The sequence below is a fragment of the Dendrobates tinctorius genome, unplaced genomic scaffold, assembly GCF_039654945.1.
Source record: "Dendrobates tinctorius isolate UK_male_01 unplaced genomic scaffold, ASM3965494v1 ptg000272l, whole genome shotgun sequence".
Lineage (NCBI taxonomy): Eukaryota > Metazoa > Chordata > Amphibia > Anura > Dendrobatidae > Dendrobates > Dendrobates tinctorius.
Genome location: NW_027361939.1, coordinates 12,493,132 through 12,512,115, shown reverse-complemented (window position 1 = coordinate 12,512,115; position 18,984 = coordinate 12,493,132). Strand labels below are relative to the sequence as shown.

The window sequence follows — 18,984 nt, the reverse complement described above, 5'->3', positions numbered from 1 at the left end:
TGAATGTGTGTACTAGTTCCAAAGGAGTGTCACTCCCATAGCAGGAAGTAAACCAGTCGACAAGGGATACTAGGTCCTATCCACGTGGGACAAGTTATACACTAAGCAGCAAGATAAATTAAAAAAAAAAAGAAAAAAAAAAGAAGTTTTTGCTTTGATTAAATAGCTTTTACATCACAAAAGAAAAAAGTTGCCACATGAGCATGGTACTTAGCACGTCAGTTGGTAATCTGTAGTTCATGAGGTTTTTTCCTCACACGTGGAACTATTCTCCCCCCTTTTCTTGGGATATTGTGTCACCCACTCAGAACTTTCTCACTGAAACGTTTCCGATTCGAAAGGAAACAGGAGCCTTAGTGACAGAAAGAACACATGGATTGTTGCGTCCCTTGACGCTTTGGAGTAATAAGGTGTAGTTGAGAATGGTTTAAGCTATGAAACAAAATGAAATCTTGTGCTAAAGGTCAGTAAGAGCCACAAATACCCTGATGTTCAGCATTTTTGACTGCAAAGTACAAAATCTACCTGAAATATTATTGTCTGGAAAATACATTTCTGTCTTTGATTGTTGGCAGTAGTACAGTAAAAGGTGCGTTCCCATACCGGGAGTCGAACCCGGGCCGCCTGGGTGAAAACCAGGAATCCTATCCGCTAGACCATATGGGAATGGATAGCTACACACTAAGGTATCTATTGAAAAAAATCAGCTCGGGGGCTTGCACAAGAAACGTCTGCAGATTGGCACGTGCATCTTGCCTCGCTAGCGCAGTAGGTAGCCCCTCAGTCTCATAATCTGAAGGTCGTGAGTTCGATCCTCACACGGGGCAGCGGGCTCCTCTTTTCCGAAGAGATTTTGTCAAAAACTTAGAACTTTCCCGTTCAGTTCTAACATGTTTCTGATAAGTAAGGATTTGTGAACCCAAATGACACATGGGTTGCTGGTTCTCTTGACCCGTTTGCTGTATAAAGAGGCAGATGAGAGTGATTTGAGCTATGAAAAAAAATTAAATCTTGTGCCAAAGGTCGTCACAATGAATGTAACCAAAAGCTGGTGTTCAGAATGATTGACAGCTAAGCGCAAAATCTACCTGAAATACTTTTGTCTGAAAAACACCCGCGTCAGTCTCATAATCTGAAGGTCGTGAGTTCGATCCTCACACGGGGCAGCAGGCTCCTCTTTTCCGAAGAGATTTTGTCAAAAACTTAGAACTTTCCCTTTCAGTTCTAACACGTTTCTGATAAGTAAGGATTTGTGAACCCAAATGACAGATGGGACACATGAGTTGCTGTTTCTCTTGACCCGTTTGCTGTATAAAGAGGCAGATGAGAGTGATTTGAGCTGTTTGATAGCTAAGCGCAAAATCTACCTGAAATACTTTTGTCTGAAAAACACCCGTCAGTAGCGAGCGCGTCAGTCTCATATTCTGAAGTTCGTGAGTTCGATCCTCACACGGGGAAGCGGTCTCCTCTTTTCTGAAGAGATTCTGTCACCAAATTAGAACTTTCCCTTTCAGATTTAAAATGTTTCTGATAAGTAAGAATTTGCGAACCCAAATGACAGACAGGATACATGGGTTGTTGATTCTCTTGACACGTTTGCTGTAAAAGGGGCTAGTTGAGATTGATTTGAGCTATGAAACCAAATTAAATCTTGTGCCAAAGTTCATCACAACGAACGGACCAAAAGATGGCGTTCAGAATTTTCGACAGCTTAACGCAAATTCTACCTGAAATACTTTTGTCTGAAAAACACCTTTGTCTTTGAATGTTGGTGGCAGTACAGAAAAGTACATTCTCATACCGGGAGTTGAACCCGGGCCGCCTGGGTGAGAACCAGGAATCCTCACCGCTAGACCATATGGGAAAAGATGTGCTGTCTTATCAGTGACAATCTGAAAAAAAATAAGTTTTCTACTTGGCACAAGCAACTTCTGCAGTTCTATTTGCGCAGCTTGCCTCGTTAACACAGTTGTAAGCAAATCAGTCTCATAAGCTGAAAGATGAACGTTCGATTCTTAGACGGGGTACTGGTCCCTCGTTTTCTCAATCGATTCTGTCTCCATCTTGGCTACAGGGCCACAGATTTTTCCGATTCAGTACCAAAACATAACCAATTTAGTTCCTAAACTGTTTCCACGTACAAGGCATGGGGCAGCTTTTGAATGTGTGTACTAGTTCCAAAGGAGTGTCACTCCCATAGCAGGAAGTAAACCAGTCGACCAGGGATACTAGGTCCTATCCACTTTTCCACATGGGACAAGTTATACACTAAGCAGCAAGATAAATTAAAAAAAAAAAAAAAAAAAAAGAAGTTTTTGCTTTGATTAAATAGCTTTTACATCACAAAAGAAAAAAGTTGCCACATGAGCATGGTACTTAGCACGTCAGTTGGTAATCTGAAGTTCATGAGGTTTTTTCCTCACACGTGGAACTATTCTCCTCCCTTTTCTTGGGATATTGTGTCACCCACTCAGAACTTTCTCACTGAAACTCACGTTTCCGATTCGAAAGGAAACAGGAGCCTTAGTGACAGAAAGAACACATGGATTGTTGCGTCCCTTGACGCTTTGGAGTAATAAGGTGTAGTTGAGAATGGTTTAAGCTATGAAACAAAATGAAATCTTGTGCTAAAGGTCAGTAAAAGCCACAAATACCCTGATGTTCAGCATTTTTGACTGCAAAGTACAAAATCTACCTGAAATATTATTGTCTGGAAAATACATTTCTGTCTTTGATTGTTGGCAGTAGTACAGTAAAAGGTGCGTTCCCATACCGGGAGTCGAACCCGGGCCGCCTGGGTGAAAACCAGGAATCCTAACCGCTAGACCATATGGGAATGGATAGCTACACACTGAGGTATCTATTGAAAAAAATCAGCTCGGGGGCTTGCACAATAAACGTCTGCAGATTGGCACGTGCATCTTGCCTCGTTAGCACATTAGGTAGCGCGTCAGTCTCATAATCTGAAGGTCGTGAGTTCGATCCTCACACGGGGCAGCGGGCTCCTCTTTTCCGAAGAGATTTTGTCAAAAACTTAGAACTTTCCCGTTCAGTTCTAACATGTTTCTGATAAGTAAGGATTTGTGAACCCAAATGACACATGGGTTGCTGGTTCTCTTGACCCGTTTGCTGTATAAAGAGGCAGATGAGAGTGATTTGAGCTATGAAAAAAAATTAAATCTTGTGCCAAAGGTCGTCACAATGAATGTAACCAAAAGCTGGTGTTCAGAATGATTGACAGCTAAGCGCAAAATCTACCTGAAATACTTTTGTCTGAAAAACACCCGCGTCAGTCTCATAATCTGAAGGTCGTGAGTTCGATCCTCACACGGGGCAGCAGGCTCCTCTTTTCCGAAGAGATTTTGTCAAAAACTTAGAACTTTCCCTTTCAGTTCTAACACGTTTCTGATAAGTAAGGATTTGTGAACCCAAATCACAGATGGGACACATGAGTTGCTGTTTCTCTTGACCCGTTTGCTGTATAAAGAGGCAGATGAGAGTGATTTGAGCTGTTTGACAGCTAAGCGCAAAATCTACCTGAAATACTTTTGTCTGAAAAACACCCGTCAGTAGCGAGCGCGTCAGTCTCATATTCTGAAGTTCGTGAGTTCGATCCTCACACGGGGAAGCGGTCTCCTCTTTTCTGAAGAGATTCTGTCACCAAATTAGAACTTTCCCTTTCAGATTTAAAATGTTTCTGATAAGTAAGAATTTGCGAACCCAAATGACAGACAGGACACATGGGTTGTTGATTCTCTTGACACGTTTGCTGTAAAAGGGGCTAGTTGAGATTGATTTGAGCTATGAAACCAAATTAAATCTTGTGCCAAAGTTCATCACAACGAACGGACCAAAAGATGGCGTTCAGAATTTTCGACAGCTTAACGCAAATTCTACCTGAAATACTTTTGTCTGAAAAACACCTTTGTCTTTGAATGTTGGTGGCAGTACAGAAAAGTACATTCTCATACCGGGAGTTGAACCCGGGCCGCCTGGGTGAGAACCAGGAATCCTCACCGCTAGACCATATGGGAAAAGATGTGCTGTCTTATCAGTGACAATCTGAAAAAAAATAAGTTTTCTACTTGGCACAAGCAACTTCTGCAGTTCTATTTGCGCAGCTTGCCTCGTTAACACAGTTGTAAGCAAATCAGTCTCATAAGCTGAAAGATGAACGTTCGATTCTTAGACGGGGTACTGGTCCCTCGTTTTCTCAATCGATTCTGTCTCCATCTTGGCTACAGGGCCACAGATTTTTCCGATTCAGTACCAAAACATAACCAATTTAGTTCCTAAACTGTTTCCACGTACAAGGCATGGGGCAGCTTTTGAATGTGTGTACTAGTTCCAAAGGAGTGTCACTCCCATAGCAGGAAGTAAACCAGTCGACCAGGGATACTAGGTCCTATCCACTTTTCCACATGGGACAAGTTATACACTAAGCAGCAAGATAAATTAAAAAAAAAAAAAAAAAAAAGAAGTTTTTGCTTTGATTAAATAGCTTTTACATCACAAAAGAAAAAAGTTGCCACATGAGCATGGTACTTAGCACGTCAGTTGGTAATCTGAAGTTCATGAGGTTTTTTCCTCACACGTGGAACTATTCTCCTCCCTTTTCTTGGGATATTGTGTCACCCACTCAGAACTTTCTCACTGAAACTCACGTTTCCGATTCGAAAGGAAACAGGAGCCTTAGTGACAGAAAGAACACATGGATTGTTGCGTCCCTTGATGCTTTGGAGTAATAAGGTGTAGTTGAGAATGGTTTAAGCTATGAAACAAAATGAAATCTTGTGCTAAAGGTCAGTAAAAGCCACAAATACCCTGATGTTCAGCATTTTTGACTGCAAAGTACAAAATCTACCTGAAATATTATTGTCTGGAAAATACATTTCTGTCTTTGATTGTTGGCAGTAGTACAGTAAAAGGTGCGTTCCCATACCGGGAGTCGAACCCGGGCCGCCTGGGTGAAAACCAGGAATCCTAACCGCTAGACCATATGGGAATGGATAGCTACACACTGAGGTATCTATTGAAAAAAATCAGCTCGGGGGCTTGCACAATAAACGTCTGCAGATTGGCACGTGCATCTTGCCTCGTTAGCACAGTAGGTAGCGCGTCAGTCTCATAATCTGAAGGTCGTGAGTTCGATCCTCACACGGGGCAGCGGGCTCCTCTTTTCCGAAGAGATTTTGTCAAAAACTTAGAACTTTCCCGTTCAGTTCTAACATGTTTCTGATAAGTAAGGATTTGTGAACCCAAATGACACATGGGTTGCTGGTTCTCTTGACTCGTTTGCTGTATAAAGAGGCAGATGAGAGTGATTTGAGCTATGAAAAAAATTTAAATCTTGTGCCAAAGGTCGTCACAATGAATGTAACCAAAAGCTGGTGTTCAGAATGATAGACAGCTAAGCGCAAAATCTACCTGAAATACTTTTGTCTGAAAAACACCCGCGTCAGTCTCATAATCTGAAGGTCGTGAGTTCGATCCTCACACGGGGCAGCAGGCTCCTCTTTTCCGAAGAGATTTTGTCAAAATCTTAGAACTTTCCCTTTCAGTTCTAACACGTTTCTGATAAGTAAGGATTTGTGAACCCAAATGACAGATGGGACACATGGGTTGCTGTTTCTCTTGACCCGTTTGCTGTATAAAGAGGCAGATGAGAGTGATTTGAGCTGTTTGACAGCTAAGCGCAAAATCTACCTGAAATACTTTTGTCTGAAAAACACCCGTCAGTAGCGAGCGCGTCAGTCTCATATTCTGAAGTTCGTGAGTTCGATCCTCACACGGGGAAGCGGTCTCCTCTTTTCTGAAGAGATTCTGTCACCAAATTAGAACTTTCCCTTTCAGATTTAAAATGTTTCTGATAAGTAAGAATTTGCGAACCCAAATGACAGACAGGACACATGGGTTGTTGATTCTCTTGACACGTTTGCTGTAAAAGAGGCTAGTTGAGATTGATTTGAGCTATGAAACCAAATTAAATCTTGTGCCAAAGTTCATCACAACGAACGGACCAAAAGTTGGCGTTCAGAATTTTCGACAGCTTAACGCAAATTCTACCTGAAATACTTTTGTCTGAAAAACACCTTTGTCTTTGAATGTTGGTGGCAGTACAGAAAAGTACATTTCCATACCGGGAGTTGAACCCGGCCCGCCTGGGTGAGAACCAGGAATCCTAACCGCTAGACCATATGGGAAAAGATGTGCTGTCTTATCAGTGACAATCTGAAAAAAAATAAGTTTTCTACTTGGCACAAGCAACTTCTGCAGTTCTATTTGCGCAGCTTGCCTCGTTAACACAGTTGTAAGCAAATCAGTCTCATAAGCTGAAAGATGAACGTTCGATTCTTAGACGGGGTACTGGTCCCTCGTTTTCTCAATCGATTCTGTCTCCATCTTGGCTACAGGGCCACAGATTTTTCCGATTCAGTACCAAAACATAACCAATTTAGTTCCTAAACTGTTTCCACGTACAAGGCATGGGGCAGCTTTTGAATGTGTGTACTAGTTCCAAAGGAGTGTCACTCCCATAGCAGGAAGTAAACCAGTCGACAAGGGATACTAGGTCCTATCCACGTGGGACAAGTTATACACTAAGCAGCAAGATAAATTAAAAAAAAAAAGAAAAAAAAAAGAAGTTTTTGCTTTGATTAAATAGCTTTTACATCACAAAAGAAAAAAGTTGCCACATGAGCATGGTACTTAGCACGTCAGTTGGTAATCTGTAGTTCATGAGGTTTTTTCCTCACACGTGGAACTATTCTCCCCCCTTTTCTTGGGATATTGTGTCACCCACTCAGAACTTTCTCACTGAAACGTTTCCGATTCGAAAGGAAACAGGAGCCTTAGTGACAGAAAGAACACATGGATTGTTGCGTCCCTTGACGCTTTGGAGTAATAAGGTGTAGTTGAGAATGGTTTAAGCTATGAAACAAAATGAAATCTTGTGCTAAAGGTCAGTAAGAGCCACAAATACCCTGATGTTCAGCATTTTTGACTGCAAAGTACAAAATCTACCTGAAATATTATTGTCTGGAAAATACATTTCTGTCTTTGATTGTTGGCAGTAGTACAGTAAAAGGTGCGTTCCCATACCGGGAGTCGAACCTGGGCCGCCTGGGTGAAAACCAGGAATCCTAACCGCTAGACCATATGGGAATGGATAGCTACACACTAAGGTATCTATTGAAAAAAATCAGCTCGGGGGCTTGCACAAGAAACGTCTGCAGATTGGCATGTGCATCTTGCCTCGCTAGCGCAGTAGGTAGCCCCTCAGTCTCATAATCTAAAGGTCGTGAGTTCGATCCTCACACGGGGCAGCGGGCTCCTCTTTTCCGAAGAGATTTTGTCAAAAACTTAGAACTTTCCCGTTCAGTTCTAACATGTTTCTGATAAGTAAGGATTTGTGAACCCAAATGACACATGGGTTGCTGGTTCTCTTGACTCGTTTGCTGTATAAAGAGGCAGATGAGAGTGATTTGAGCTATAAAAAAAAATTAAATCTTGTGCCAAAGGTCGTCACAATGAATGTAACCAAAAGCTGGTGTTCAGAATGATTGACAGCTAAGTGCAAAATCTACCTGAAATACTTTTGTCTGAAAAACACCCGCGTCAGTCTCATAATCTGAAGGTCGTGAGTTCGATCCTCACACGGGGCAGCAGGCTCCTCTTTTCCGAAGAGATTTTGTCAAAAACTTAGAACTTTCCCTTTCAGTTCTAACACGTTTCTGATAAGTAAGGATTTGTGAACCCAAATGACAGATGGGACACATGAGTTGCTGTTTCTCTTGACCCGTTTGCTGTATAAAGAGGCAGATGAGAGTGATTTGAGCTGTTTGACAGCTAAGCGCAAAATCTACCTGAAATACTTTTGTCTGAAAAACACCCGTCAGTAGCGAGCGCGTCAGTCTCATATTCTGAAGTTCGTGAGTTCGATCCTCACACGGGGAAGCGGTCTCCTCTTTTCTGAAGAGATTCTGTCACCAAATTAGAACTTTCCCTTTCAGATTTAAAATGTTTCTGATAAGTAAGAATTTGCGAACCCAAATGACAGACAGGACACATGGGTTGTTGATTCTCTTGACACGTTTGCTGTAAAAGGGGCTAGTTGAGATTGATTTGAGCTATGAAACCAAATTAAATCTTGTGCCAAAGTTCATCACAACGAACGGACCAAAAGATGGCGTTCAGAATTTTCGACAGCTTAACGCAAATTCTACCTGAAATACTTTTGTCTGAAAAACACCTTTGTCTTTGAATGTTGGTGGCAGTACAGAAAAGTACATTCTCATACCGGGAGTTGAACCCGGGCCACCTGGGTGAGAACCAGGAATCCTCACCGCTAGACCATATGGGAAAAGATGTGCTGTCTTATCAGTGACAATCTGAAAAAAAATAAGTTTTCTACTTGGCACAAGCAACTTCTGCAGTTCTATTTGCGCAGCTTGCCTCGTTAACACAGTTGTAAGCAAATCAGTCTCATAAGCTGAAAGATGAACGTTCGATTCTTAGACGGGGTACTGGTCCCTCGTTTTCTCAATCGATTCTGTCTCCATCTTGGCTACAGGGCCACAGATTTTTCCGATTCAGTACCAAAACATAACCAATTTAGTTCCTAAACTGTTTCCACGTACAAGGCATGGGGCAGCTTTTGAATGTGTGTACTAGTTCCAAAGGAGTGTCACTCCCATAGCAGGAAGTAAACCAGTCGACCAGGGATACTAGGTCCTGTCCACTTTTCCACATGGGACAAGTTATACACTAAGCAGCAAGATAAATTAAAAAAAAAAAAAAAAAAAAAGAAGTTTTTGCTTTGATTAAATAGCTTTTACATCACAAAAGAAAAAAGTTGCCACATGAGCATGGTACTTAGCACGTCAGTTGGTAATCTGAAGTTCATGAGGTTTTTTCCTCACACGTGGAACTATTCTCCCCCTTTTCTTGGGATATTGTGTCACCCACTCAGAACTTTCTCACTGAAACTCACGTTTCCGATTCGAAAGGAAACAGGAGCCTTAGTGACAGAAAGAACACATGGATTGTTGCGTCCCTTGACGCTTTGGAGTAATAAGGTGTAGTTGAGAATGGTTTAAGCTATGAAACAAAATGAAATCTTGTGCTAAAGGTCAGTAAAAGCCACAAATACCCTGATGTTCAGCATTTTTGACTGCAAAGTACAAAATCTACCTGAAATATTATTGTCTGGAAAATACATTTCTGTCTTTGATTGTTGGCAGTAGTACAGTAAAAGGTGCGTTCCCATACCGGGAGTCGAACCCGGGCCGCCTGGGTGAAAACCAGGAATCCTAACCGCTAGACCATATGGGAATGGAAAGCTACACACTGAGGTATCTATTGAAAAAAATCAGCTCGGGGGCTTGCACAATAAACGTCTGCAGATTGGCACGTGCATCTTGCCTCGTTAGCACAGTAGGTAGCGCGTCAGTCTCATAATCTGAAGGTCGTGAGTTCGATCCTCACACGGGGCAGTGGGCTCCTCTTTTCCGAAGAGATTTTGTCAAAAACTTAGAACTTTCCCGTTCAGTTCTAACATGTTTCTGATAAGTAAGGATTTGTGAACCCAAATGACACATGGGTTGCTGGTTCTCTTGACTCGTTTGCTGTATAAAGAGGCAGATGAGAGTGATTTGAGCTATGAAAAAAATTTAAATCTTGTGCCAAAGGTCGTCACAATGAATGTAACCAAAAGCTGGTGTTCAGAATGATAGACAGCTAAGCGCAAAATCTACCTGAAATACTTTTGTCTGAAAAAGACCCGCGTCAGTCTCATAATCTGAAGGTCGTGAGTTCGATCCTCACACGGGGCAGCAGGCTCCTCTTTTCCGAAGAGATTTTGTCAAAATCTTAGAACTTTCCCTTTCAGTTCTAACACGTTTCTGATAAGTAAGGATTTGTGAACCCAAATGACAGATGGGACACATGGGTTGCTGTTTCTCTTGACCCGTTTGCTGTATAAAGAGGCAGATGAGAGTGATTTGAGCTGTTTGACAGCTAAGCGCAAAATCTACCTGAAATACTTTTGTCTGAAAAACACCCGTCAGTAGCGAGCGCGTCAGTCTCATATTCTGAAGTTCGTGAGTTCGATCCTCACACGGGGAAGCGGTCTCCTCTTTTCTGAAGAGATTCTGTCACCAAATTAGAACTTTCCCTTTCAGATTTAAAATGTTTCTGATAAGTAAGAATTTGCGAACCCAAATGACAGACAGGACACATGGGTTGTTGATTCTCTTGACACGTTTGCTGTAAAAGAGGCTAGTTGAGATTGATTTGAGCTATGAAACCAAATTAAATCTTGTGCCAAAGTTCATCACAACGAACGGACCAAAAGTTGGCGTTCAGAATTTTCGACAGCTTAACGCAAATTCTACCTGAAATACTTTTGTCTGAAAAACACCTTTGTCTTTGAATGTTGGTGGCAGTACAGAAAAGTACATTCCCATACCGGGAGTTGAACCCGGCCCGCCTGGGTGAGAACCAGGAATCCTAACCGCTAGACCATATGGGAAAAGATGTGCTGTCTTATCAGTGACAATCTGAAAAAAAATAAGTTTTCTACTTGGCACAAGCAACTTCTGCAGTTCTATTTGCGCAGCTTGCCTCGTTAACACAGTTGTAAGCAAATCAGTCTCATAAGCTGAAAGATGAACGTTCGATTCTTAGACGGGGTACTGGTCCCTCGTTTTCTCAATCGATTCTGTCTCCATCTTGGCTACAGGGCCACAGATTTTTCCGATTCAGTACCAAAACATAACCAATTTAGTTCCTAAACTGTTTCCACGTACAAGGCATGGGGCAGCTTTTGAATGTGTGTACTAGTTCCAAAGGAGTGTCACTCCCATAGCAGGAAGTAAACCAGTCGACAAGGGATACTAGGTCCTATCCACGTGGGACAAGTTATACACTAAGCAGCAAGATAAATTAAAAAAAAAAAGAAAAAAAAAAGAAGTTTTTGCTTTGATTAAATAGCTTTTACATCACAAAAGAAAAAAGTTGCCACATGAGCATGGTACTTAGCACGTCAGTTGGTAATCTGTAGTTCATGAGGTTTTTTCCTCACACGTGGAACTATTCTCCCCCCTTTTCTTGGGATATTGTGTCACCCACTCAGAACTTTCTCACTGAAACGTTTCCGATTCGAAAGGAAACAGGAGCCTTAGTGACAGAAAGAACACATGGATTGTTGCGTCCCTTGACGCTTTGGAGTAATAAGGTGTAGTTGAGAATGGTTTAAGCTATGAAACAAAATGAAATCTTGTGCTAAAGGTCAGTAAGAGCCACAAATACCCTGATGTTCAGCATTTTTGACTGCAAAGTACAAAATCTACCTGAAATATTATTGTCTGGAAAATACATTTCTGTCTTTGATTGTTGGCAGTAGTACAGTAAAAGGTGCGTTCCCATACCGGGAGTCGAACCCGGGCCGCCTGGGTGAAAACCAGGAATCCTAACCGCTAGACCATATGGGAATGGATAGCTACACACTAAGGTATCTATTGAAAAAAATCAGCTCGGGGGCTTGCACAAGAAACGTCTGCAGATTGGCACGTGCATCTTGCCTCGCTAGCGCAGTAGGTAGCCCCTCAGTCTCATAATCTGAAGGTCGTGAGTTCGATCCTCACACGGGGCAGCAGGCTCCTCTTTTCCGAAGAGATTTTGTCAAAAACTTAGAACTTTCCCGTTCAGTTCTAACATGTTTCTGATAAGTAAGGATTTGTGAACCCAAATGACACATGGGTTGCTGGTTCTCTTGACTCGTTTGCTGTATAAAGAGGCAGATGAGAGTGATTTGAGCTATGAAAAAAAATTAAATCTTGTGCCAAAGGTCGTCACAATGAATGTAACCAAAAGCTGGTGTTCAGAATGATTGACAGCTAAGCGCAAAATCTACCTGAAATACTTTTGTCTGAAAAACACCCGCGTCAGTCTCATAATCTGAAGGTCGTGAGTTCGATCCTCACACGGGGCAGCAGGCTCCTCTTTTCCGAAGAGATTTTGTCAAAAACTTAGAACTTTCCCTTTCAGTTCTAACACGTTTCTGATAAGTAAGGATTTGTGAACCCAAATGACAGATGGGACACATGAGTTGCTGTTTCTCTTGACCCGTTTGCTGTATAAAGAGGCAGATGAGAGTGATTTGAGCTGTTTGACAGCTAAGCGCAAAATCTACCTGAAATACTTTTGTCTGAAAAACACCCGTCAGTAGCGAGCGCGTCAGTCTCATATTCTGAAGTTCGTGAGTTCGATCCTCACACGGGGAAGCGGTCTCCTCTTTTCTGAAGAGATTCTGTCACCAAATTAGAACTTTCCCTTTCAGATTTAAAATGTTTCTGATAAGTAAGAATTTGCGAACCCAAATGACAGACAGGACACATGGGTTGTTGATTCTCTTGACACGTTTGCTGTAAAAGGGGCTAGTTGAGATTGATTTGAGCTATGAAACCAAATTAAATCTTGTGCCAAAGTTCATCACAACGAACGGACCAAAAGATGGCGTTCAGAATTTTCGACAGCTTAACGCAAATTCTACCTGAAATACTTTTGTCTGAAAAACACCTTTGTCTTTGAATGTTGGTGGCAGTACAGAAAAGTACATTCTCATACCGGGAGTTGAACCCGGGCCGCCTGGGTGAGAACCAGGAATCCTCACCGCTAGACCATATGGGAAAAGATGTGCTGTCTTATCAGTGACAATCTGAAAAAAAATAAGTTTTCTACTTGGCACAAGCAACTTCTGCAGTTCTATTTGCGCAGCTTGCCTCGTTAACACAGTTGTAAGCAAATCAGTCTCATAAGCTGAAAGATGAACGTTCGATTCTTAGACGGGGTACTGGTCCCTCGTTTTCTCAATCGATTCTGTCTCCATCTTGGCTACAGGGCCACAGATTTTTCCGATTCAGTACCAAAACATAACCAATTTAGTTCCTAAACTGTTTCCACGTACAAGGCATGGGGCAGCTTTTGAATGTGTGTACTAGTTCCAAAGGAGTGTCACTCCCATAGCAGGAAGTAAACCAGTCGACCAGGGATACTAGGTCCTATCCACTTTTCCACATGGGACAAGTTATACACTAAGCAGCAAGATAAATTAAAAAAAAAAAAAAAGAAGTTTTTGCTTTGATTAAATAGCTTTTACATCACAAAAGAAAAAAGTTGCCACATGAGCATGGTACTTAGCACGTCAGTTGGTAATCTGAAGTTCATGAGGTTTTTTCCTCACACGTGGAACTATTCTCCCCCCTTTTCTTGGGATATTGTGTCACCCACTCAGAACTTTCTCACTGAAACTCACGTTTCCGATTCGAAAGGAAACAGGAGCCTTAGTGACAGAAAGAACACATGGATTGTTGCGTCCCTTGACGCTTTGGAGTAATAAGGTGTAGTTGAGAATGGTTTAAGCTATGAAACAAAATGAAATCTTGTGCTAAAGGTCAGTAAAAGCCACAAATACCCTGATGTTCAGCATTTTTGACTGCAAAGTACAAAATCTACCTGAAATATTATTGTCTGGAAAATACATTTCTGTCTTTGATTGTTGGCAGTAGTACAGTAAAAGGTGCGTTCCCATACCGGGAGTCGAACCCGGGCCGCCTGGGTGAAAACCAGGAATCCTAACCGCTAGACCATATGGGAATGGATAGCTACACACTGAGGTATCTATTGAAAAAAATCAGCTCGGGGGCTTGCACAATAAACGTCTGCAGATTGGCACGTGCATCTTGCCTCGTTAGCACAGTAGGTAGCGCGTCAGTCTCATAATCTGAAGGTCGTGAGTTCGATCCTCACACGGGGCAGCGGGCTCCTCTTTTCCGAAGAGATTTTGTCAAAAACTTAGAACTTTCCCGTTCAGTTCTAACATGTTTCTGATAAGTAAGGATTTGTGAACCCAAATGACACATGGGTTGCTGGTTCTCTTGACTCGTTTGCTGTATAAAGAGGCAGATGAGAGTGATTTGAGCTATGAAAAAAATTTAAATCTTGTGCCAAAGGTCGTCACAATGAATGTAACCAAAAGCTGGTGTTCAGAATGATAGACAGCTAAGCGCAAAATCTACCTGAAATACTTTTGTCTGAAAAACACCCGCGTCAGTCTCATAATCTGAAGGTCGTGAGTTCGATCCTCACACGGGGCAGCAGGCTCCTCTTTTCCGAAGAGATTTTGTCAAAATCTTAGAACTTTCCCTTTCAGTTCTAACACGTTTCTGATAAGTAAGGATTTGTGAACCCAAATGACAGATGGGACACATGGGTTGCTGTTTCTCTTGACCCGTTTGCTGTATAAAGAGGCAGATGAGAGTGATTTGAGCTGTTTGACAGCTAAGCGCAAAATCTACCTGAAATACTTTTGTCTGAAAAACACCCGTCAGTAGCGAGCGCGTCAGTCTCATATTCTGAAGTTCGTGAGTTCGATCCTCACACGGGGAAGCGGTCTCCTCTTTTCTGAAGAGATTCTGTCACCAAATTAGAACTTTCCCTTTCAGATTTAAAATGTTTCTGATAAGTAAGAATTTGCGAACCCAAATGACAGACAGGACACATGGGTTGTTGATTCTCTTGACACGTTTGCTGTAAAAGAGGCTAGTTGAGATTGATTTGAGCTATGAAACCATATTAAATCTTGTGCCAAAGTTCATCACAACGAACGGACCAAAAGTTGGCGTTCAGAATTTTCGACAGCTTAACGCAAATTCTACCTGAAATACTTTTGTCTGAAAAACACCTTTGTCTTTGAATGTTGGTGGCAGTACAGAAAAGTACATTCCCATACCGGGAGTTGAACCCGGCCCGCCTGGGTGAGAACCAGGAATCCTAACCGCTAGACCATATGGGAAAAGATGTGCTGTCTTATCAGTGACAATCTGAAAAAAAATAAGTTTTCTACTTGGCACAAGCAACTTCTGCAGTTCTATTTGCGCAGCTTGCCTCGTTAACACAGTTGTAAGCAAATCAGTCTCATAAGCTGAAAGATGAACGTTCGATTCTTAGACGGGGTACTGGTCCCTCGTTTTCTCAATCGATTCTGTCTCCATCTTGGCTACAGGGCCACAGATTTTTCCGATTCAGTACCAAAACATAACCAATTTAGTTCCTAAACTGTTTCCACGTACAAGGCATGGGGCAGCTTTTGAATGTGTGTACTAGTTCCAAAGGAGTGTCACTCCCATAGCAGGAAGTAAACCAGTCGACAAGGGATACTAGGTCCTATCCACGTGGGACAAGTTATACACTAAGCAGCAAGATAAATTAAAAAAAAAAAGAAAAAAAAAAGAAGTTTTTGCTTTGATTAAATAGCTTTTACATCACAAAAGAAAAAAGTTGCCACATGAGCATGGTACTTAGCACGTCAGTTGGTAATCTGTAGTTCATGAGGTTTTTTCCTCACACGTGGAACTATTCTCCCCCCTTTTCTTGGGATATTGTGTCACCCACTCAGAACTTTCTCACTGAAACGTTTCCGATTCGAAAGGAAACAGGAGCCTTAGTGACAGAAAGAACACATGGATTGTTGCGTCCCTTGACGCTTTGGAGTAATAAGGTGTAGTTGAGAATGGTTTAAGCTATGAAACAAAATGAAATCTTGTGCTAAAGGTCAGTAAGAGCCACAAATACCCTGATGTTCAGCATTTTTGACTGCAAAGTACAAAATCTACCTGAAATATTATTGTCTGGAAAATACATTTCTGTCTTTGATTGTTGGCAGTAGTACAGTAAAAGGTGCGTTCCCATACCGGGAGACGAACCTGGGCCGCCTGGGTGAAAACCAGGAATCCTAACCGCTAGACCATATGGGAATGGATAGCTACACACTAAGGTATCTATTGAAAAAAATCAGCTCGGGGGCTTGCACAAGAAACGTCTGCAGATTGGCACGTGCATCTTGCCTCGCTAGCGCAGTAGGTAGCCCCTCAGTCTCATAATCTGAAGGTCGTGAGTTCGATCCTCACACGGGGCAGCGGGCTCCTCTTTTCCGAAGAGATTTTGTCAAAAACTTAGAACTTTCCCGTTCAGTTCTAACATGTTTCTGATAAGTAAGGATTTGTGAACCCAAATGACACATGGGTTGCTGGTTCTCTTGACTCGTTTGCTGTATAAAGAGGCAGATGAGAGTGATTTGAGCTATGAAAAAAAATTAAATCTTGTGCCAAAGGTCGTCACAATGAATGTAACCAAAAGCTGGTGTTCAGAATGATTGACAGCTAAGTGCAAAATCTACCTGAAATACTTTTGTCTGAAAAACACCCGCGTCAGTCTCATAATCTGAAGGTCGTGAGTTCGATCCTCACACGGGGCAGCAGGCTCCTCTTTTCCGAAGAGATTTTGTCAAAAACTTAGAACTTTCCCTTTCAGTTCTAACACGTTTCTGATAAGTAAGGATTTGTGAACCCAAATGACAGATGGGACACATGAGTTGCTGTTTCTCTTGACCCGTTTGCTGTATAAAGAGGCAGATGAGAGTGATTTGAGCTGTTTGACAGCTAAGCGCAAAATCTACCTGAAATACTTTTGTCTGAAAAACACCCGTCAGTAGCGAGCGCGTCAGTCTCATATTCTGAAGTTCGTGAGTTTGATCCTCACACGGGGAAGCGGTCTCCTCTTTTCTGAAGAGATTCTGTCACCAAATTAGAACTTTCCCTTTCAGATTTAAAATGTTTCTGATAAGTAAGAATTTGCGAACCCAAATGACAGACAGGACACATGGGTTGTTGATTCTCTTGACACGTTTGCTGTAAAAGGGGCTAGTTGAGATTGATTTGAGCTATGAAACCAAATTAAATCTTGTGCCAAAGTTCATCACAACGAACGGACCAAAAGATGGCGTTCAGAATTTTCGACAGCTTAACGCAAATTCTACCTGAAATACTTTTGTCTGAAAAACACCTTTGTCTTTGAATGTTGGTGGCAGTACAGAAAAGTACATTCTCATACCGGGAGTTGAACCCGGGCCACCTGGGTGAGAACCAGGAATCCTCACCGCTAGACCATATGGGAAAAGATGTGCTGTCTTATCAGTGACAATCTGAAAAAAAATAAGTTTTCTACTTGGCACAAGCAACTTCTGCAGTTCTATTTGCGCAGCTTGCCTCGTTAACACAGTTGTAAGCAAATCAGTCTCATAAGCTGAAAGATGAACGTTCGATTCTTAGACGGGGTACTGGTCCCTCGTTTTCTCAATCGATTCTGTCTCCATCTTGGCTACAGGGCCACAGATTTTTCCGATTCAGTACCAAAACATAACCAATTTAGTTCCTAAACTGTTTCCACGTACAAGGCATGGGGCAGCTTTTGAATGTGTGTACTAGTTCCAAAGGAGTGTCACTCCCATAGCAGGAAGTAAACCAGTCGACCAGGGATACTAGGTCCTATCCACTTTTCCACATGGGACAAGTTATACACTAAGCAGCAAGATAAATTAAAAAAAAAAAAAAAAAAAAAAGAAGTTTTTGCTTTGATTAAATAGCTTTTACATCACAAAAGAAAAAAGTTGCCACATGAGCATGGTACTTAGCACGTCAGTTGGTAATCTGAAGTTCATGAGGTTTTTTCCTCACACGTGGAACTATTCTCCCCCCTTTTCTTGGGATATTGTGTCACCCACTCAGAACTTTCTCACTGAAACTCACGTTTCCGATTCGAAAGGAAACAGGAGCCTTAGTGACAGAAAGAACACATGGATTGTTGCGTCCCTTGACGCTTTGGAGTAATAAGGTGTAGTTGAGAATGGTTTAAGCTATGAAACAAAATGAAATCTTGTGCTAAAGGTCAGTAAAAGCCACAAATACCCTGATGTTCAGCATTTTTGACTGCAAAGTACAAAATCTACCTGAAATATTATTGTCTGGAAAATACATTTCTGTCTTTGATTGTTGGCAGTAGTACAGTAAAAGGTGCGTTCCCATACCGGGAGTCGAACCCGGGCCGCCTGGGTGAAAACCAGGAATCCTAACCGCTAGACCATATGGGAATGGATAGCTACACACTGAGGTATCTATTGAAAAAAATCAGCTCGGGGGCTTGCACAATAAACGTCTGCAGATTGGCACGTGCATCTTGCCTCGTTAGCACAGTAGGTAGCGCGTCAGTCTCATAATCTGAAGGTCGTGAGTTCGATCCTCACACGGGGCAGTGGGCTCCTCTTTTCCGAAGAGATTTTGTCAAAAACTTAGAACTTTCCCGTTCAGTTCTAACATGTTTCTGATAAGTAAGGATTTGTGAACCCAAATGACACATGGGTTGCTGGTTCTCTTGACTCGTTTGCTGTATAAAGAGGCAGATGAGAGTGATTTGAGCTATGAAAAAAATTTAAATCTTGTGCCAAAGGTCGTCACAATGAATGTAACCAAAAGCTGGTGTTCAGAATGATAGACAGCTAAGCGCAAAATCTACCTGAAATACTTTTGTCTGAAAAAGACCCGCGTCAGTCTCATAATCTGAAGGTCGTGAGTTCGATCCTCACACGGGGCAGCAGGCTCCTCTTTTCCGAAGAGATTTTGTCAAAATCTTAGAACTTTCCCTTTCAGTTCTAACACGTTTCTGATAAGTAAGGATTTGTGAACCCAAATGACAGATGGGACACATGGGTTGCTGTTTCTCTTGACCCGTTTGCTGTATAAAGAGGCAGATGAGAGTGATTTGAGCTGTTTGACAGCTAAGCGCAAAATCTACCTGAAATACTTTTGTCTGAAAAACACCCGTCAGTAGCGAGCGCGTCAGTCTCATATTCTGAAGTTCGTGAGTTCGATCCTCACACGGGGAAGCGGTCTCCTCTTTTCTGAAGAGATTCTGTCACCAAATTAGAACTTTCCCTTTCAGATTTAAAATGTTTCTGATAAGTAAGAATTTGCGAACCCAAATGACAGACAGGACACATGGGTTGTTGATTCTCTTGACACGTTTGCTGTAAAAGAGGCTAGTTGAGATTGATTTGAGCTATGAAACCAAATTAAATCTTGTGCCAAAGTT

At 41.9% G+C, this 18,984-nt stretch overlaps 20 non-coding genes across 20 annotated transcripts; 5 read left to right on the top strand and 15 right to left on the bottom strand.

Annotated features, from left to right (window-relative positions):
* Positions 1-594: 594 nt before the first annotated feature.
* On the bottom strand, positions 595-666 carry TRNAE-UUC (transfer RNA glutamic acid (anticodon UUC)). Its single transcript has one exon. It is a non-coding gene; the product is annotated as a tRNA-Glu (tRNA).
* Positions 667-1,792: 1,126 nt separating this feature from the next.
* TRNAE-CUC (transfer RNA glutamic acid (anticodon CUC)) lies at positions 1,793-1,864 on the bottom strand. The gene has a single exon. It is a non-coding gene; the product is annotated as a tRNA-Glu (tRNA).
* A 900-nt stretch (positions 1,865-2,764) lies between these two features.
* Positions 2,765-2,836, bottom strand: TRNAE-UUC (transfer RNA glutamic acid (anticodon UUC)). The gene has a single exon. It is a non-coding gene; the product is annotated as a tRNA-Glu (tRNA).
* Positions 2,837-2,924: 88 nt separating this feature from the next.
* Positions 2,925-2,997, top strand: TRNAM-CAU (transfer RNA methionine (anticodon CAU)). Its single transcript has one exon. It is a non-coding gene; the product is annotated as a tRNA-Met (tRNA).
* Positions 2,998-3,962: 965 nt separating this feature from the next.
* Positions 3,963-4,034, bottom strand: TRNAE-CUC (transfer RNA glutamic acid (anticodon CUC)). The gene has a single exon. It is a non-coding gene; the product is annotated as a tRNA-Glu (tRNA).
* Positions 4,035-4,933: 899 nt separating this feature from the next.
* On the bottom strand, positions 4,934-5,005 carry TRNAE-UUC (transfer RNA glutamic acid (anticodon UUC)). Its single transcript has one exon. It is a non-coding gene; the product is annotated as a tRNA-Glu (tRNA).
* An 88-nt stretch (positions 5,006-5,093) lies between these two features.
* TRNAM-CAU (transfer RNA methionine (anticodon CAU)) lies at positions 5,094-5,166 on the top strand. Its single transcript has one exon. It is a non-coding gene; the product is annotated as a tRNA-Met (tRNA).
* A 1,926-nt stretch (positions 5,167-7,092) lies between these two features.
* Positions 7,093-7,164, bottom strand: TRNAE-UUC (transfer RNA glutamic acid (anticodon UUC)). Its single transcript has one exon. It is a non-coding gene; the product is annotated as a tRNA-Glu (tRNA).
* A 1,126-nt stretch (positions 7,165-8,290) lies between these two features.
* Positions 8,291-8,362, bottom strand: TRNAE-CUC (transfer RNA glutamic acid (anticodon CUC)). Its single transcript has one exon. It is a non-coding gene; the product is annotated as a tRNA-Glu (tRNA).
* An 899-nt stretch (positions 8,363-9,261) lies between these two features.
* On the bottom strand, positions 9,262-9,333 carry TRNAE-UUC (transfer RNA glutamic acid (anticodon UUC)). Its single transcript has one exon. It is a non-coding gene; the product is annotated as a tRNA-Glu (tRNA).
* Positions 9,334-9,421: 88 nt separating this feature from the next.
* On the top strand, positions 9,422-9,494 carry TRNAM-CAU (transfer RNA methionine (anticodon CAU)). The gene has a single exon. It is a non-coding gene; the product is annotated as a tRNA-Met (tRNA).
* Positions 9,495-10,459: 965 nt separating this feature from the next.
* TRNAE-CUC (transfer RNA glutamic acid (anticodon CUC)) lies at positions 10,460-10,531 on the bottom strand. The gene has a single exon. It is a non-coding gene; the product is annotated as a tRNA-Glu (tRNA).
* Positions 10,532-11,420: 889 nt separating this feature from the next.
* TRNAE-UUC (transfer RNA glutamic acid (anticodon UUC)) lies at positions 11,421-11,492 on the bottom strand. The gene has a single exon. It is a non-coding gene; the product is annotated as a tRNA-Glu (tRNA).
* A 1,126-nt stretch (positions 11,493-12,618) lies between these two features.
* TRNAE-CUC (transfer RNA glutamic acid (anticodon CUC)) lies at positions 12,619-12,690 on the bottom strand. The gene has a single exon. It is a non-coding gene; the product is annotated as a tRNA-Glu (tRNA).
* An 894-nt stretch (positions 12,691-13,584) lies between these two features.
* TRNAE-UUC (transfer RNA glutamic acid (anticodon UUC)) lies at positions 13,585-13,656 on the bottom strand. The gene has a single exon. It is a non-coding gene; the product is annotated as a tRNA-Glu (tRNA).
* Positions 13,657-13,744: 88 nt separating this feature from the next.
* Positions 13,745-13,817, top strand: TRNAM-CAU (transfer RNA methionine (anticodon CAU)). The gene has a single exon. It is a non-coding gene; the product is annotated as a tRNA-Met (tRNA).
* A 965-nt stretch (positions 13,818-14,782) lies between these two features.
* TRNAE-CUC (transfer RNA glutamic acid (anticodon CUC)) lies at positions 14,783-14,854 on the bottom strand. Its single transcript has one exon. It is a non-coding gene; the product is annotated as a tRNA-Glu (tRNA).
* Positions 14,855-16,941: 2,087 nt separating this feature from the next.
* TRNAE-CUC (transfer RNA glutamic acid (anticodon CUC)) lies at positions 16,942-17,013 on the bottom strand. Its single transcript has one exon. It is a non-coding gene; the product is annotated as a tRNA-Glu (tRNA).
* A 901-nt stretch (positions 17,014-17,914) lies between these two features.
* Positions 17,915-17,986, bottom strand: TRNAE-UUC (transfer RNA glutamic acid (anticodon UUC)). The gene has a single exon. It is a non-coding gene; the product is annotated as a tRNA-Glu (tRNA).
* An 88-nt stretch (positions 17,987-18,074) lies between these two features.
* TRNAM-CAU (transfer RNA methionine (anticodon CAU)) lies at positions 18,075-18,147 on the top strand. Its single transcript has one exon. It is a non-coding gene; the product is annotated as a tRNA-Met (tRNA).
* Positions 18,148-18,984: the final 837 nt, after the last annotated feature.